Source organism: Staurois parvus, unplaced genomic scaffold (genome assembly GCF_062004578.1).
Source record: "Staurois parvus isolate SC_StPar_1 unplaced genomic scaffold, SC_StPar_1.0 ptg000262l, whole genome shotgun sequence".
In the NCBI taxonomy this organism is placed as follows: Eukaryota; Metazoa; Chordata; class Amphibia; order Anura; family Ranidae; genus Staurois; species Staurois parvus.
This window is the reverse complement of record NW_028318058.1, coordinates 2,529,160-2,546,081: the sequence shown is the minus strand read 5'-3', so window position 1 is coordinate 2,546,081 and position 16,922 is coordinate 2,529,160. Positions and strand designations below refer to the sequence as shown.

At 39.7% G+C, this 16,922-nt stretch overlaps 1 pseudogene; it reads left to right on the top strand.

The window, feature by feature from the left end:
• Positions 1–9,297: 9,297 nt before the first annotated feature.
• Positions 9,298–9,410, top strand: LOC149459350 (U2 spliceosomal RNA; annotated as a pseudogene).
• Positions 9,411–16,922: the final 7,512 nt, after the last annotated feature.

Here is a 16,922-nt window from a genome sequence, read left to right as displayed (position 1 = left end):
AGAACTCATCTATGCGGTCTTTTATTAAACTCTCCAGTATCTTCCCAACTATAGAAGTTAAACTAACAGGTCTATAATTACTTGGTAAAGATGTTGACCCCTTTTTAAATACTGGTACCACATTGGCCTTACGCCAATCCAGTGGTACTATGCCAGTCATTAAAGAGTCCCTAAAAATTTGAAACAATGGCTTTGAAATGACAGTGCTCAATTCCTTAAGGACCTGTGGGTGTATGCCATCCGGTCCAGGTGCTTTATTCATCTTTATTCTGTCTAAATATTTTTGGATCATATCAATTGTGAGCCAATGTGAATCATTTGGAGCTGTGTCCATACCATGCCCATTATGGACAAGAGCTCCTCTATGCTCCTTTGTATAGACAGAGCTGAAGACGATATTTAATAAATTTGCTTTCTCTTTTGTCCCCAGTCACCCACTCTAGATTATTTTGCAAAGGACCTACATGCTCGGACTGGACCTTTTTACTATTAATATATTTGAAGAGTTTTTTGGGGGTTGGTCCTGCTATCTTTTGCAATCTGTCGTACGTTTTCAATTTTTGTGGCCTTTATTTCCTTTTTGCATATTCTGTTATATTCTTTGTACTGATTAAACGATGATAGCGTTCCTTCATTTTTATATTTAATAAAAGCTCTTTTCTTATTATCTATAGCTTTTTTAACTTTGGCCATAAGCCACATAGGTTTGATTTTTAGCCTTTTAAACTTGTTGCCCATGGGAATATATTTTGCAGTGTGTTCACATACAATCTTTTTGAAGAACTCCCATTTCTGTGTTGTGTTCATTGATGCCAATATTCCCTCCCAGTCTAAGTCTTGAAGAGCAGCTCTCAGCCTTGAAAAATTGGCTCTCTTAAAATTGAGAGGTTTTATTTTTCCCATATGTGCCTGCTGTTTACATCTAACAATAAATAAAGTCATGTTACAGTTACTGCTACCCAAATGTTCTTTTACATGGACATTCATAATAAGCTCTGCTTGGTTTGATTACCAGGTCCAGCAGAGCATCCTTCCTAGTTGGGGCCTCTATGAACTGTACCATAAAATAGTACTGTAGTAGATTTAAACATTTTTGCCCTTTAACTGTTTCTACAGTACCATTACTCCAGTCAATTTCCAGGTAGTTAATAATAATCCCCCATTATTATCACTTTCCCAGCTCTTGCAGCCCTTTCGATCTGTCATTAACACTGGGTGACCTATAACAAACTCCAATGATTACCTTTGTGGTACGCATCCCCATATGCAGTTTCACCCATAATTCTTCAGCCTTATCACACTCTCCATGAACTAGGTCCTCTTTCACACTCACTCTAAGATCTCTTCTCACATAGAGAGAGACACTACCACCTTTCCTATTTACCCTGTCTCTCCAAAAGAGAACATAGCCAGGAATATTAATGGCCCACTCATGTGAAGAATGAAGCCAAGATTCAGCAATACCAATTAAATCATAGTTCTGTTCATACACCAAAGCTTCCAACTTACCTATTTTGCTTGGCAGACTTCTGGCATTGGTGAACAAACACTTTAAGTCATTGACGCCTTGTGCACACGTATTTTGCAAATGTTTTATTTTCATACAAATGGTACCAATTCCACTGGTTGTTTTTAACATTGGAACCTTCTTGTCATCTGCCATAGCCCTCCCCCCATCTTTCCCATTCCACCCACCAATAAGTACTGACCCCTGTCTGATCTGTCTACCCTGTTATAATCTAATTCTCCCGCCCCTCCTAGATCCTAGTTTAAATACTCCTCCAGTCTTCCATAAACCTCTACCCCAGCAGAGCAGACCCCCTTCCATTTAGGTGCAATCCATCTCTGGCATATAGGTTGCATCCCAATGAAAAGTCAGCCCAGTGCTCTAAAAACCCAAATCCTTCTCTCTTACACCAGGTCTTTAGCCATTCATTGAGTTAATATCCCCATATTTCATGAGTTGTGCATGCGACAGGTAATATTACAGAGAATATCACCTTGGAGGTCCTTCCCTTCAACTTGCAGCCTAGTTATTTAAATTGATCCTTAAGGAGCCTCTACCTTCCATATATTCTGTCATTGGTTCCAACATGGACCAAGACAGCTGGGTCATGCCCAACCCCTCCCAGTAATTTATCAACCCGGTCCACCACATGCCGAACCCTGGCACCAGGGAGAGAGCAAACCAATTGGTTGAGATGATCCAGGTGACAAATTATTTTATCAGTCCTTCTGATTCTAGAGTCCCCTACTACCACCAGATGTGTTTGGATGCACAAACTCAGGGCCAGGCTTCCTTTTCTGTGAGCCCCTACCACTCCCTATTGTTACAGTAACCCATCTTCCTACCTGATAATCCTGATTAGCCCCTCCACCCTCCACATCAATCCCATTAGCTCCCTGCTCAGAGAGTAGAAGACCCCATTCAAGTTTTCCGGTTCTGTCCAGTGTTACAACTTGCTCCTCCAGATCGCTACCGTGAGTTTCCAGAAGGGCAACCCACTCACATCTGTCACAGCGGTATCCATCCTGGAGCTGTTGCTACATTGTTGCATACATGCAGCACACTGTGCACTGCACAAAACCTTCCACTTTGCTAGCACTCATTATCTCAGTTACAATATTTTATATATATTTTATACTCCGGTTTTTTAACTCCACTTATCAAATGTCCACTTAGTCAAAGGTCCAGCAAGCAAAATACAGGCAAGCTCAAGAATGAACAAGTTCAGAGTGAACTCCACAGCAAGTTATATAGAACCTGTATCACCTGTGACCAATTAACCCCTCCCCTTAAATAGCAGTCTGAAGGAAGGGAAAAAAAAGTTAAAAAGTTATTTAAAAAACTAAAAGCTTTTAGCAAGACCCAAAGAAGAAAATAAAACAACTACAAGCACCAGCAGTCAAAAGTAAAACTTTTTCACTCTCCACTCAAATTTCCCACTCTTTTTAGCTATTAGACAGCAAAAAAATTAAATTTGATTTTTTTAATTATTTTATTGGATATGTTTAATAGCAAAAAGTAAAAAAAAATTTGCTCAAAATTGTCAGTCTTTTTTTGTTTATAGAGCAAAAAATAAAAACGCACAGCTGATCAAATACCACCAAAATAAAACTCTATTTGTGGGAAAAAAGGCCAAAAATTTTATTTATGTACAATGTTGCATGACCGCACAATTGCAACTTAAGTAACAAAGTGCTGCATCGCAAAAAAGTACGTGGTCAGAAAGGGGGGTAAATCCTCTGGAGGGTAAGTGGTTAAACCCATATTGCCTCAAACACCTCATCACCTACCCCCTCCTACCACTATTTTTTTCATTATGTAATAAGCACTCTGTGTCAAATAGAGACTTCGGATAGCGCCTGGCAAGAAATGTATTTGACATCTTCATCAACCTTTGTTGCCTTCATGTGTCCGCACTGTCTATGCATTGAACCCACATCATCTGACTCCTGACTATCGATCTGAAAGTATGCGGTAGATGTAACCTACTGTAAGGCAGCAATTGATTCCTGTCTGTCGGTTTAGTGTACAGATCAGTGTGTAATGACCCTTCCTTCTTATATACTACTGTGTCCAAGAAATAGATTTCCTGAACATCCATGTTTAAAATAAATTGAATCGCGGAGTCAAAATCATTCAATTCATCATTTAATTTTTCCAGGGTATCCAATGACGCCTTGCCACAAAGCAAACATGTCAACAATGAAGTACCACCAGATGACACAATGTCTGGCAAACGCCTTACATAACAACATGAACTAGGTCTCAAATTATTCATGAACTCTCCTGTAAATGACAGGGAGACATTGGAACCCATAGCTAGTCCTCTGGACTGTAAATAACAGCAATCCTGAAAAGCAAAGTAATTGTTTAATAAAATCATATTAAACAGTTTACCAAATGTGATAGTTGTTCATCTGTATTTCAGCAGGAGTACCTGCATGCTGGTCAATCAAGGTATACAAGCTGGATACATCCTATGTGACCAATATGTATTCCGAAATGTCCTCTTTTAGTGTCCCTGTCTTTTCCAAAAAATAACTATCTTTAATGTATGCCATGGTCTTTTGTACAAGTATTGCCAACAACTTTTCAAGGTACAGTGGGGCAAAAAAGTATTTAGTCAGCCACCAATTGTGCAAGTTCTCCCACTTAAAAAGATGAGAGAGGCCTGTAATTGGCATCATAGGTAGAGCTCAACTATGAGAGACAAAATGAAAAAAAAAATCCAGACAATCACATTGGCTGATTTGGAAAGAATTTATTTGCAAATTATGGTGGAAAATAAGTATTTGGTCAATATCAAAAGTTCATCTCAATACTTTGTTATATATCCTTTGTTGCAATGACAGAGGTCAAACGTTTCCTGTAAGTCTTCACAAAGTTGGCACACACTGTTGCTGGTATGTTGGCCCATTCCTCCATGCAGATCTCCTCTAGAGCAGTGATGTTTTGGGGCTGTCGCTGGGCAACACAGACTTTCAACTCCCTCCAAAGGTTTTCTATGGGGTTGAGATCTGGAGACTGACTAGGCCACTCCAGGACCTTGAAATGCTTTTTACAAAGCCACTCCTTAGTTTCCCGGGCGGTATGTTTGGGATCATTGTCATGTTGGAAGACCCAGCCACGTTTCATCTTCAATGCCCTTGCTGATGGAAGGAGGTTTGCACTCAAAATCTCACGATACATGGCCCCATTCATTCTGTCCTGTACATGGATCAGTCGTCCTGGTCCCTTTGCAGAGAAACAGCCCCAAAGCATGATGTTGCCACCCCCATGCTTCACAGTCGGTATGGTGTTCTTTGGATGCAACTCAGCATTCTCTCTCCTCCAAACACGACGAGTTGTGTTTCTACCAAACAGTTCTATTTTGGTTTCATCTGACCATATGACATTCTCCCAATCCTCTTCTGGATCATCCAAATGCTCTCTAGCAAACTTCAGACGTGCCCTGACATGTACTGGCTTAAGCAAGGGTACACGTCTGGCACTGCAGGATTTGAGTCCCTGGCGGCGTAGTGTGTTACTGCTATCTGGTCCCAGCTATCTGCAGGTCATTCACTAGGTCTCCCCGTGTGGTCCTGGGATTTTTGCTCACCGTTCTTGTGATCATTTTGACCCAACGGGGTGAGATCTTGCGTGGAGCCCCAGATCGAGGGAGATTATCAATGGTCTTGTATGTCTTCCATTTTCTAATTATTGCTCCCACAGTTGATTTGTTCACACCAAGCTGCTTGCCTATTGCAGATTCAGTCTTCCCAGCCTGGTGCAGGTCTACAATTTTGTTTCTGGTGTCCTTCGACAGCTCTTTGATCTTCACCATAGTGGAGTTTGGAGTGTGACTGTTTAAGGTTGTGGACAGGTGTCTTTTATACTGATAACAAGTTCAAACAGGTGCCATTGATACAGGTAATGAGTGCAGGACAGAGGAGCCTCTTAAAAAAGAAAGTAGAGGTCTGTGAGAGCCAGAAATCTTGCTTGTTTGTAGGTGACCAAATACTTATTTTCCACCATAATTTGCAAATAAGTTCTTTCCAAATCAGCCAATGTGATTGTCTGGATTTTTTTTCTCATTTTGTCTCTCATAGTTGAGGTCTACCTATGATGCCAATTACAGGCCTCTCTCATCTTTTTAAGTGGGAGAACTTGCACAATTGGTGGCTGACTAAATACTTTTTTGCCCCACTGTATGTTGTCACTGGTACAAACACTGAACCTCTTTCAGGCATGACTGTTAGAGATGAGCGAATTTTTCAAAAATTCAATTCGGCTGATTCGGCGAATTCCAGGAAGAAATTCGATTCGATGCGAATTAATTCGCTACGAAGTTAACTTATAAAAAGGGTTTCTAGGCTTCAGAGAGCCTTTAAATTAGTGCAGAACACTGTACCTTTAATTTAAATGCCCTTGGAGATGAGGAAGGAGAAGGAGAAGGATGAGAAGAAGGAGAAGGATGAGAAGAAGGACAGTTCTGTGACAGTTTCTGTCTATTTCTGACAGTTCTGTGACATTCACTCCATACAGCGGTTTCAACCGCTGTATGGAGGGAATGTCCCAGAACTGTCAGAAATAGTCTATTTCTGACAGTTCTGGGACATGTATGGAGTGAATGTCCCAGAACTGTCAGAAATAGTCTATTTCTGACAGTTGTGGGACATTCCCTCCATACAGCGGTTTCAACCGCTGTATGGAGGGAATGTCCCAGAAATGTCAGAAATAGTCTATTTCTGACAGTTGTGGGACATTCACTCCATACAGCGGTTTCAACCGCTGTATGGAGGGAATGTCCCAGAACTGTCAGAAATAGTCTATTTCTGACAGTTCTGGGACATTCACTCCATACAGCGGTTGAAACATTGTATCTATTTGTTTCCATAAATGGATCCATTTATGGAAACAAATAGATACAATGTTTCAACCGCTGTATGGAGGGAATGTCCCAGAACTGTCAGAAATAGTCTATTTCTGACAGTTGTGGGACATTCACTCCATACAGCGGTTTCAACCGCTGTATGGAGGGAATGTCCCAGAACTGTCAGAAATAGTCTATTTCTGACAGTTGTGGGACATTCACTCCATACAGCGGTTGAAACATTGTATCTATTTGTTTCCATAAATGACATTCTGCAGATACACTTAGAGGAGCTCTGCAGATACACTTTTTGCCGGCTTGGAATTATTCTTATTTTCATCCTACTTCTTCTTCTTCTTCTTCATCCTCATCCTCATCCTCTTCTTCTTCTTCTGAGGATGAGGATGAAGAAGAAGAAGAAGAAGAAGAAGTAGGATGAAAATAAGATTAATTCCAAGCCGGCAAAAAGTGTATGTGCAGAGCTCCTCTAAGTGTATCTGCAGAGCTCCTCTAAGTGTATCTGCAGAATAGAGGAACTCTGCACATACACTTTTTGCCGGCTTGGAATTATTCTTATTTTCATCCTACTTCTTCTTCTTCTTCTTCATCCTCATCCTCTTCTTCTTCTTCTGAGGATGAGGATGAGGATGAAGAAGAAGAAGAAGAAGTAGGATTAAAATAAGATTAATTCCAAGCCGGAAAAAAGTGTATGTGCAGAGCTCCTCTAAGTGTATCTGCAGAGCTCCTCTAAGTGTATCTGCAGAATAGAGGAACTCTGCACATACACTTTTTGCCGGCTTGGAATTATTCTTATTTTCATCCTACTCCTTCTTCTTCTTCATCCTCATCCTCTTCTTCTTCTTCTGAGGATGAGGATGAGGATGAAGAAGAAGAAGTAGGATGAAAATAAGATTAATTCCAAGCCGGCAAAAAGTGTATGTGCAGAGCTCCTCTAAGTGTATCTGCAGAATAGAGGAACTCTGCACATACACTTTTTGCCGGCTTGGAATTATTCTTATTTTCATCCTACTTCTTCTTCTTCATCCTCATCCTCTTCTTCTGAGGATGAGGATGAGGATGAAGAAGTAGAAGAAGAAGAAGAAGAAGTAGGATGAAAATAAGAATTCCAAACCGGCAAGAAGTGTATGTGCAGAGTTCCTCTATTTCTGACAGTTCTCTGACAGCTTCTTCACATGTACAGCGGTTGAAACATCTGTATCCTAAATGGAAACTAATAGATACAATGTTTCAACCGCTGTACATGTGTTCCTTCTGTCAGAGAACTGTCAGAAATAGCGGAGCTCTCTGCAGGGACACTTTTGCCGGCTGATCGGGAAAAATCCGATTCGCGCACCCGAAGTAGGCAAATATTCGGATTCGACGCGAATCGAATTTTTCCTGAAATTCGTATCGAATTCCGGTTCGCCTGGTTCGATTCGCTCATCTCTAATGACTGTACAACCTGGAGGTGTTTTTTGAAACAGTTAAAGTGGCTGCAAACCTCAGACATAAAATATGAACAAAGCATATCCCTCCAAAATATTTACTTGTCTCAATTAAGAGCACTAAGCATCATTTCTGTCTGCTGCCTTATTCCTCTGATATCAGCACGAGTCACTTCTGACAAGTTTTTCTGACACCAAGAGAAAAATAGTGACAGGGGAGGGACCTCCAGCAGATTGACAGCCTCAGCTCTGTTCCTGTGAGCTTTGTGTAGGGGGGTCTCTTCCCTCCAATCAGCTCTCAGGGCTCTCCTCATTGAGCTCTGCAGAGTGTAATTGCAACTCTCTACCCACTTTTTTCTGAACTCTCAGACAAGCTTTAAAATTCAGCAATGGATGTAGAGAAGAGAAGACTGCAAATAAACAGGTACAACTTATGTAGGAGGATTTGTTTAATCTCTGTGTATCAACTGAGGCAATTCACTTCATTGGGTATATGTAAGGATTTACAACCACTTTAAACCAATAGGTTTAGTTCCACTTTAAATTTCACTTCACCAAGTCTATAGTAAACGTTCCTATTGAGACCCTGTCATTGGACCAATTATTTCACCAAACATCTTTCCAAAAGATTATATGTGCATTTTTACACCTTTTATGTGTGTTATTGACATGTAAAACCTTCCTTGTGTAGACATTCTAAAGTCCTGGCTGCCACCACTGTGAATTTAATGTCAGCAGACCCAGCAGACTCAGAGTTATTCCCTATTGCTCTTCTCTACCAGCTGTTACATAAATGGTTATATAGGAAGGTGAGGGGAGGGGTGGATATGTTGGGCCTACACAAACAGTAATTAGACAATCCCAGAAGAGAAAAGGGCTATGAAACGCATGGAAGGAGGGACTGTGCTAGTGCTAGATCTTCCTGGAGTAGACAAATGTTCTACCAAATTCAAAGGTACATTTAAATAATCTTGATTGCATTACCTGCAATTTTTTAATTTGTTGACAGGGTCTCTTTTTTTTAATTGGTATTAAACCCACAAAATAGATATTATATTTCAGATTACCAAGTCATAGATGTGGTGGCTGCATTAGTTTCCTTTTTTTAGGCTTTTCTCTTTTATTTTCACCTATTGTTTTTCAACTTCCTTTAATAGACCAAGCTGTTCAAACAAAGTAGCAGTTAGGGGGTTGTGACACATCATTTACCACTGACAGCAGTGCTTACAATGGTCAACATTTATTCATTTATGTAAAAACTTTATCTCAAAAGAAAAAAAAACTGTTAGCTGTAGCTGCTTATAAAGTGTTAGCTAACGTTTTGTTTCAATTTGTTAGTCAAATCCATCCAAATCTGCTAGTCTAACACTACCCTCTCCCCAAGCTGGTAATTCTGCTGTCTAAAGGTGCCTGCTTTGTTACTTCATCCAGAATGCAGACACCCTAAGACAGGAAGTGTGTTAATGGCTGCATCACCAGGTAAAATAAAGAGATTCGCTTCTCGGCCTTTTGGCTAAGATCAAGTGTAGTATCTGTTCTTATCAGTGTCCAGTGGGGGTGCTACTGACCATTCTGGTAAGAGGATGGTTGGTGTATAGTATCCTCACTGGTATGATGGGGGTCTGGATGGCTATTACGGGGAGGACAGAAACCGGGGAGCGCCATGATTTGTTCTGGGGCCTCGGGAGTAATTCTCCTTTGGAACGTCTGAAGGACCCAGTTGCCTCCTGATTTGGACGGTCTACCTTGGTCTGGCCTGGGGCTGGGAAGGCAGAGAGTCCGCAAACTAGGTGCCCCCTGAGTAGTCGCCTCAGGGGTGCTCTAAGTAACACTTGGGTGTGGGACCCCATGTTGTGAATGAGCACATGGTCACCGAGTTTAAACACTTTTTGCACTGCGCCTCTAGGACCGGGCCTTTTGGTCAAGTTCTGGGCAATTTTTTTGCTACAGGCCTCAGGGTCTGGTCAGTGCACAATTTGGGCACGACATTTTTTTTATTTTTATAGATTTATTTAATTATTTATTTATTTATTTTTCCTCACCCCACGTTTGTCACCTTTTACTTTTGTGTGTGTTTTTCTCACAGGATGGAGGGTGTGGGTCCTCGGGCCTACCCTGACGTCTAGGGGGAGGATGTGTGGCCATACGGTTCCTTCCTCCCCTGTCCCTAGGGGGTTTTCTCTTCGGGAGAACCCCCTGACCTAGTACTGGATGTCCGGCTTCGGCTGGGCATAAGGAACGGTGGTCCACCAGGCCTTTTGGCCAGGAGGACCAAATGGGAACCTTGTCCCTGTCAGGAGCTTCGTGCCCCGGGGGATCAGGGTAACGGTTCAACCCCTTCGGGGGTAGGACAAAAGCACACCCCTAAGTGCACTTTTTGTGTGGTGTTTTGCACTTGCACTTTTTTGTGAACACTTACGGGTTTTTTCGTTATAGTTGCACGTTTGCGGACTTAAAAAAAAATAAAAAAAACCAGGTAAAATAAAGAGATAAAAAAAACGAAAAAAGAAAACCAAAGTAGCAATCACATCTACGTAATAATTGATAAGCTGCAATATATTAATTTTTGTGTTTAATACAACTTTAAGGTTCTACTAATTAATGTTGCCAAAAAATAATGATAATAAAAAAATAATACATTTATTAGAAGAAGCACCCTATAAAATTAGAAAGGTTGATTATTTGTATTATATTTGGTATGATTTATGCTCAATTTCTGTTCTTTTCATTTTTGAGCAATTACTGTCATCACAATTACTGTCAGCACTGACATCTTAGTAAGCAGAATTTCATATGGTTTCTTTTGCAGAGATTTCTAGGTTTCTACAGGGCTCACTCGGTGGTGAAAATTAAGTTGTCCCTGCAAATTCAGTTTGCAGGAAATTTGCTATGAATAAAATGCTGCGGCTAGCTACAGAACATTAAATTTATCCACCAAATAATATCTTAGAAATTCCAGCTCAGAATAAACCATTTCTAAATAATTGATAAATGTAGTTTGTTTACAGACCTATTGACCCTAGTGATACAAAGTAAAATGCATTTCAGTTATTAAAGTCCAATATATTCCCAGTGGCGAAAAAAAAAACTTTTAATTTGAAGCCATTCTCTGTTGGAGCCATTGGATAAAGCTGGAGGAGCGACAGACCCTCTCCAAGTGATGCTGATGAATTTGGGTCAGAGTCTCTTGAGAGAACTACAAAAGATGAATCTTGAAGCTTTTTATAACACATGAACAAAGTTCAACGATTTAGACATCAAGATGTGCTAAATTTAAAATAATGGAGTTTTTTTATTCATTAGTCTGTGTTTGTTTCATGTTCACTCATTCATGTAATTTAAAACACTTTGTAGCTATATTTTGTCATATAATGTAGTTCAAAGTTGTAAAAATATATTTGATTTAATATTCAGGTATCAGGTACTTTTATTCATTAGTCTGTGTTTGTTTCATGTTCATTAGTCTGTGTTTGTTTCATGTTCACTCATTCATGCCACTTTTATAACAAAACATAGCTCAAAGCTATCAAAATATATTGTCTTTACTTTTCATGGAAATCAGTTTATGTAAAGTCTAGTATTGGCATTGTGTGGTCACAAAACAAGTGCATGTATTTTAGATTTTTAGATATTAATCGAGATCAATCAAAAATCAAATATAAAATAAGAGACTCTATTTACTCAACAAATCTAAAATATGTATAGGCTAAAAATAATGCCCATTTGTGAAATGCAAAAAAAAGATTTTCTATAAGTATAAATAGGTACTGCATTAAAACTATTATAGCTTGCTGATTTTGTGCTAAACAAAAAACATTTTTATTTTTCTACTGCTGGCATATGCAGAGATCTAATAGGCTTTTATATCATGTCTGTTTATCTGTAAACAAACAAATAGCATACAGGGTTAAGGCTAGTACACATTGGCCAAATATCAGCTGATACAGAATTCGGGCAAAATTCAGCCAATGTGTACAGCAGCCTGTCACATGGAACCCTGCCTAACATCCAATGCCTGCAAGCACTGGTGGGAGGGCTGTCCTCCTGTCAGAACCCAATAGCTCAGTGGGGGAAATCGCTGTACTTACATCACTTGTATTAATAGAGTAATCTGTCAGGTTTTTTTCATTCAGCCCGGCAATTTATAGTGTGTGCCTACATAAGTTTACATTTCTTTACTTCAAAAAAATTGAGTGGCAATCTATCAATCTATTAAGTCTTCAGGTCTCTTCTAGTTGTTCTCCAGAGGGTGCTGCAGCTGCAAAAAAGGGACTTTAATTAATATCTTCCAGGTTTAGGGAGCTTACCAGGATTCATACACTATATGCCCTGAGAAGGTGATGCAGGTATCTGAGAAAGAGTTATGTGTGACCTACTTACCAAAGATGTTCCAAAGTGTTTCCTAAAGGAATAAGGTAGCAGTAAAGTGTTGAACCATGACATCAATTAATGCAGGTTTGATACTCAGATGATACCCGTTATTGACCAACTTAAGTATTTAATATGAAAGTGTTCAGAATAACTATAACTTGCTATAGATGAGTCTTTTTCATTCAACTAGCAGGTTGATCAAAATAAAAATGACCTGATTCCTCCATCCACAAATTCAAGGTGAAAGGGAGAATCCTCCCTGCTGTGTCTTTGTATTTTTACAGCTGGGAGGCTTCCCTGCCATCAGAATACACTGATCTCTGAAGCAGGCTATACTTTGCAGTGCTGATTGAGTAGCTAAAGTCCAACAGGAAGGTTGAACAGAAGCTGATTGGTAGACTGGCTTTTCAACCATGGTGGCCTTGCATGGATCAAAATTTGGTTAGTCCCTTCTGAACCAGCCAAATTTAAGTTCATGTATGGCCAGCTTTATATACCTTTATACAATTCTCAAACTAAAAGAATAAATACATTGAAAAATGACTAATCAGATACAATAGTATCCCAGAATCCCACACTCCTTTTAATATAATGAATATTTGTACAAATAATGTGTTCTGGGGCTGGAATAAAGAGAAAGCTTTGCCCCCTTTCCCCCCATGGTTAATCCAGAATACTTTGGATTACTTGTTACCCCTTTACAAGTACATTATTAATGTACTTAATCTTTATTTCATATATAATGTATTTAAAAAAATGTGTGCATTTTTTTTCTAACTCCACTTTTATTGTTGCTGTCAAGTAAGGTATATGAAAGACCCCCTGTTCTGCAAACTTATTTGTCTTCTTGGGTCAGGAAAAGCAAAAATGAACACTTAAAAATTATGTTACTCACCAAGATGGTAAAGCTGGGTGCCTCTCAGGCATGTGCTGGTGGGATCTACTGGAAGTAGATCTTTTTTATATTCCAAATTACAGTTAAACAGCTCAGTGAACAAAACTGTGAGCTTCCACTCAAGCCAAATTTTGGCAAAAACACTCAATCTGTCCTTAGTAAAGGGCACTATATAGTTTTAACACGTTGATTAAAATCTCAAATATTAAAAGATGATCTGAACATGGACATTCCCTTTCAGGCCACACTTCTGGATAGGGATTTTCATTTTTTTGATAAACACATAATAAGAATATATTTTATGTACATGATGTCTTCTAATCCTTACACCCTACATTTGAACTGTGGTAATGTGTTGTTACAGTACATACACTATATTGCCAAATGTATTGGGATGCCTACTTTTACACGCACATGAACTTTAATAGCATCCTAGTCATAGCCCATAGGGTTCAATATTGAATTGGCCCACCCTTTGCAGCTATAACAACTTCAACTCTTCTGGGAAGGATGTCCACAAGGTTCAGGAGTGTATCTATGGGAGTGTTTGACCATCCTTCCAGAAGCGCATTCAGAGGTCAAGCGCTGATGTCAGACAGCCTGGCAGCAGTCTCAGCTCTAATTCATCCCAAAGGTGTTCTGTCGGGTTGAGGTCAGGACTTTTTGCAAGCCAGTCAAGTTCCTCCACCCCAAACTCACTCATCCATGTCTTTATGGACTTTGCTTTATGCACTGGTGCGTAGTCATGTTTGAACAGGAAGGGGCCATCCCCAAACTGTTTCCACAAAGTTGAGACCATGAAATTGTCCAAAATGTCTTTGTATGCTCATGCCTTAAGAGTTCCCTTCACTGGAACTAAGGGGCCAAGCCCAACCCCTGAAAAACAACCCTACACCATAATCCCCCCTCCACCAAACTTTATACTTGGCACAAAGCAGTCAAGCAAATACCGTTCTCTTGGCAACTGCCAAACTCAGACACGTCCATCGGATTGCGAGATAGAGAAGTGTGATTCATCACTCCAGAGAACATGTTTCCATTGCTCTAGAGTCCAGTGGCAGTGTGCTTTACACCACTGCGTTTAACGCTTTGCATTACTTGGTGATGTAAGGCTTGGATGCAGCTGCTTCACCATGCAAAACCATTCTCCATATGCACTGTTGCTATCTAATCTGAAGGCCACATGAAGTTTGGAGGTCTTTAGCTATTGATTCTGCAGACAGTTGCCGACTTCAGCCCACTGTGAACTTCAGCATGACCTCGTTCTGTCATTTACGTGACCTACCACTTTGTGGCTGAGTTGTTATTATTCCCAGTTGCATTCATTTTGTTATAATACCACTAACAGTTGACCGTGGAATATTTAGTAGCAAGGAAATTTCACGGATAGACTTATTGCACAGGTGGCAACCTATCACGCTACCACACTTGAATTCACTGAACTCCTGAGAGTGACCCATTCTTTCACAGATGTTTGTAGAAGCAGTCTGCATGCCTAGGTGCTTGATTTTATACACCTGTGGCCATGGAGGTGATTGGAACACCTTAATCCAATGATTCGGAGGGGTGTCCCAATACTTTTGGCAATATAGTGTATATAAGGACTCACTGCAGTTCAATGTCATCTGAAAAAGATGCCTTAAACTAATAATCCTGCATTTTTTTTAGTAAATGCAGGAGTATTAGTTTAAGACTACATGTGCCATACTATTTCAAACCTTGAAGCAAGCTGAAGACAGTATGCTTTTTTTGTGGATTAAAATTATTGGGGTTAAAGAGGGTCTTGCACTAAAAAGCAAATGAGGCCTTGTACCCCCCAGTCTGAAACCTTTCCCATGGCACCTAGATGAGGGTGACATCACAATCCTTATGGTGAATCCCTGTGAATGCTGTGTATCCCAGATCTCATATGATGACCCTCCATCACAGTGCAAAATGTTCTTTTTTCAAGATCTGGGCTACTCGGAATTCCCCAGGATCTGGCAGGTAGGATAGGGATGCTATCCCCTGCAGTACAGAAGTCAGGAATGAGGTAAGAACTTTTTTTTACCAGTGGATTTTTTTTGTTTTGATGCAAATTTTTGGTGTGGTAAGGGAAGGAGCTTCAGTCAATAGGTGGTCTTTGCTTTGTAGTACAAGGTCCATGTTAACAACATTTCAGTTGTGAGTTAAAAGAGAAATATGAACAAAGCTTACTTACTAAGGCCCAGAATCAGCTGACAGTAAGCTAAAGTTCCCTGTCAGGTGATATCACAGAGCAGCTCCAGGTTTTGGAAGGATTCTGACAATATTGTTGGGATCTCCTAGATTGTAAGCTCGAAAGAGTAGGGCCCTCTAACTCCTCGTGTGCTGTTGTTATTGCTGTTCTGTTTCTTGTATTGTCCCCCCCTCTATTGTACAGCGCTGAGTAAACCCTTTGGTGCTATATAAACTCGATGTAATAATAATAATAATCTACCTAGCTGCCTGATTTACAGCTGGTTCCAGGATGTAGCTGAGAGCCGGAGCCAGTTGTACCCAACCATTCCTAGCTCGGTGATCCAGTGAGCGCTGCAGAGGTAGAGTAGAGAGTAGTAGCTGACAGTCACTTCTCTCTGCTCTGATCTGACCAAGAACTGAGCAATCAGTGGTCATGGTGTCGCTCAGTTCTCTAGCTTTGAGATGACGTGAGACAGCTACAGCATCAGACTGATGAGGAGGGCATGTATGTTTGGTTTTATTTATAACCTCAAACCTCTTCTTTATTGTGAGATCCATTCAACAATGATTAGACAATGACAATGCAGAAACAAAATACATGACTTTGCCATTCAGCCTGGTTTGGTAATACATGAAAACTGGTTCTATGAAAATTGTAGCTAAATATCACACAGGGACCCCGTCCAGCTGAAAGACTTTGTGCATGCCATTTAAAGTGATTGTAAAGGATATATTTTTATTTTTTAAAAAAGAGATCTGTTGCTATTGTGCACAGTGCTGGATTGAGATCAGGCTCAGATAAGTATATGGGGGGGCTGGGGGAGCTGCACACAGAAGGTTTTTACCCTAATGCAGAGAATGTGTTAAAGGTAAAAAAAACCTTCTACCTTTAGAAACACTGTAATGAATTTTCATGAACCCCAAATATGCAGAATGTTTCACAGTATACTGTACACACTGACATATATGTTATTAAAACAAATGTACTGATTTCAGCATGCAAATATTTATCACGATATAGAAAATGTTGGTTACTCGTCCTGATGTTTTGGACAATTAATCTAATTAAAATATGAAACATCCACAGATTTTCAGTCATTTTTGCAAATAGGTATAACTAATGTTTCTGCCTAAAAGATATTACTTTAAAAGTAAGCTGTGTGCAAAGCATTTTAGTCAGTGTTTAAAAGTAAATTATTGGTTAATGTATATGTGATTGCTTATATGAAAAATAGCACTGAGCAATTAACAAGGTAGCAAGCCAAAATGTTTATTTCTTCCTCTGAGCTGTTTGTTTTTGGGTCAGTGGTTTCAGGCCATCTGGGAGATTGATTACTGTGTATGTTTCTTTGAAATCACATGTGCTTAGAATGGCATGATAAAGCAAACACTTTAATTCCACTACTTGCTCACCATCAAACAACAGGGTACACAAACACATTTAATGTGTTCGGACTCTGCAGAGACAGAAGTGCTACAAAATGCTATGCACTGTATATTTTGTAAGAAAGTATATATTTGTTAATATTATATTGCTATTTTAGATATTATTTACAGTTTAAAGCTACATTTTGTTTTAATTAACAAACTCCTAATAAAAAAAAAAGCACAAACTACTTAACATACAAATGCTACACACTAATGTACAGAGTT